The sequence below is a fragment of the Lactuca serriola genome, chromosome 2 (genome assembly GCF_051521515.1).
Source record: "Lactuca serriola cultivar US96UC23 chromosome 2, Lser_US96UC23_V15, whole genome shotgun sequence".
Classification (NCBI taxonomy): Eukaryota; Viridiplantae; Streptophyta; class Magnoliopsida; order Asterales; family Asteraceae; genus Lactuca; species Lactuca serriola.
Genome location: NC_136409.1, coordinates 128,657,023 through 128,659,714, shown reverse-complemented (window position 1 = coordinate 128,659,714; position 2,692 = coordinate 128,657,023). Strand labels below are relative to the sequence as shown.

The 2,692-nt window shown below is 33.8% G+C and overlaps 1 pseudogene across 1 annotated transcript; it reads left to right on the top strand.

Annotated features, from left to right (window-relative positions):
* LOC145086792 (cytochrome P450 76T24-like) lies at window positions 1-1,999 on the top strand (annotated as a pseudogene). Its single transcript, XR_013700635.1, has 3 exons — window positions 1-451; window positions 548-970; window positions 1,305-1,999. The product of XR_013700635.1 is annotated as a cytochrome P450 76T24-like (transcript).
* The last annotated feature ends 693 nt before the right edge of the window (window positions 2,000-2,692 follow it).

The following is a 2,692-nucleotide window of genomic DNA, read 5'->3' as shown; positions in this document are numbered from 1 at the left end:
CAAAAAATGGAGTATCAAACTTTCTTCCTTGTAGTATCTTGTCTTTTCCCACTTGCAATCTATGCCTACATAATTTCCAGTAGGCACAACTCACGGTTACCACCGGGACCTAATGGTTTTCCCGTCATCGGAAACCTCTTAGAATTCGGTGACAAACCCCACCAATCACTTGCCATATTATCTAAACGTTATGGTCCTTTAATGTCACTGAAGCTCGGAAGCAATACAACCATAGTCATTTCATCTCCTGATATCACCAAAGAGTTCTTTACATGATGTAGCCTTCTTAAACCGATCAGTTCCTAAGGCTATCCAACTCGGAGGCTATCATAAATACTCTATAGTTTGGATGGACGCCGGAGATCAATGGAGAAAATTGAGAAGAATGACCAAGGAATATATGTTCTCTGTTCAACAACTAGACGCTAGTGAATTACTACGACGGGAGAAGGTATAAATTAGATCCGTCAATGCTATTATTTTTTAAAATGGAATAAAGATAACAACCATACATTGAAACTTATGTCCTTATATTTTTATATTCTAGGTGCAAGATCTTGTTAACCATGTTAACCAATGTTGTATAGAGGAAAAGGCTCTAAACATAGGTGCGTGTGCATTCACAACAGCTCTTAACATCCTTTCCAACTTCATGTTTTCTATGGATCTTGCTCAATATGGTCCAAAATCAACACAAGAATTCCAAGGCTTGGTATTGCAAGTGATGCAAGTTGGCGCAAAGCCAGGTCTACTAGACCTTTTTCCGATACTTCACTGGTTGGATCCACTAGAGTTAATATGGCCGGAAAATGCTTATGCCAAGAAAATGCTAACTATTTTCGATAAGATCATCAGTGACAGGTTGCAAAGTAGATCAAATGGCGTTTCAACCAAAAACGATGATGTTTTAGACTTACTACTAAACCAACAATCAAGTTTTACTCAAAATGATATCAGACACTTATTTTTAGTAAGAAAATCCTTTTAATACTCCCTTCGTCCCAAAATTATAGTCCATCTTTTCTTTTTGGTTTGTCTCAAAATAATAGTCCACTTCTAAAAATAAATAACATTTTTACCAAAATACCCCCTCATTATTACTTAACCAACTAAACATTTAATGGAACATTAAATGAAAAGCAAGGACAAAACTGTCATTTTATTATATAAAGTTACTGGCAATTAATTTTTTTCTTAATCTGTGTGTTTTTTGTCTGTGGACAATAATATTGGGACGGAGGGAGTAATTAATTTTTTTTCCTATAATAGAACATGCGTTGAATAAAGTTAATTTTGTTTTATAGACACTATTTGTCGCGGGAACGGACACCACATCAAGCACGTTGGAATGGGCGATGTCGGAGCTAATTCGTAACCCAGATAAAATGAAAAAAACGAGGTTGGAGGTCGATAAACTCATGCAAAACAACAACAATGGAAACATACAAGAATCTGATATCTCGTAACTCACGTACCTACAAGCTGTGATTAAGGAAACTCTGAGACTTCATCCTCCTGCCCCTTTTCCTATCCCTTGCCAAGCCCTACATGACGTTGCTATTCATGGTTTCGTTGTGCCTAAAAATGCACAAATTTTGTGTAACGTTTGGGCTATGGGTCGAGACCCAAACATATGGTCAGACCCAGAAATGTTCATGCCGGAGAGGTTTTTGGACATGAAGATTGACTATAAAGGCCAAGATTTTGAGCTTATTCCATTTGGTGCAGGAAGGAGGATGTGTCCAGGATTAAATCTTGCTAATAGAATGTTACATGTAATATTGGGATCTTTGATTCATAAGTTTGATTGGAAGGTTGTGGGAAATAAGAGACCACAAGATATTGATATGGGAGAAAAGTTTGGGATCACATTGCAAAAGGCTGAACCACTCAGGGCTATCCCTATGAAACTTTGATTGAAGTTGTTTTGTTAAATAATAGCTGATAAGCATTTTTTGTTGTACTTTGATTTTATTTGAAAACTTGTACTTATTTCTCATATTTTGGTTAGACACAAATTTGAGTGCTTTTGTGGTTTTTGATTAATGTCAAAATTAAGGACTTCCATTTTCTTCCATGTTCGAAGCTTCTTCAACACTACAACTTATCTCTTAGAAAGAACCAGAAAACCTTAAGGATTTGAATAACATAAAGTTTACCAAATCTTTTTACTGAACAAGTATTTAATCGGCAGATTGTTTACAAATTTTAAAGAACCTTTATGATCTAAACACAGAAACAATTCATAAAGATTGACCAACGATTACAAGAATGGGGGACGTAAGAAATATTGGATTAATTTACCACTTAATGGGGCCTTAGGGCGTACGATTTGTATAAAAAATTAGTGTATTTAATTTATAAACATTATATTTGGACTGTATTTAATTTATAAGCATTAGGTTTCGACCGATTGTACTTTGAGTCCTTATATATATGTTGTTTGATGGAAATAATACGAAAGGTAAAGTCTTAATTTTCTTATGCACTACTTTAATGACTACTAGTTTATAACCTTTAAAAACCACTATTATAAAATTAATTAAACTTTTATATTAAAAAATTAAAATTACTATCAATTATTTTAAAATAATTATTACTTAACAAATATTTTTTAGTTATATATAAAATTATAATCCTGGATTTAAATAAATACATGAAATAAGTCGGTCCAAAATACCCTTTTTGCCAC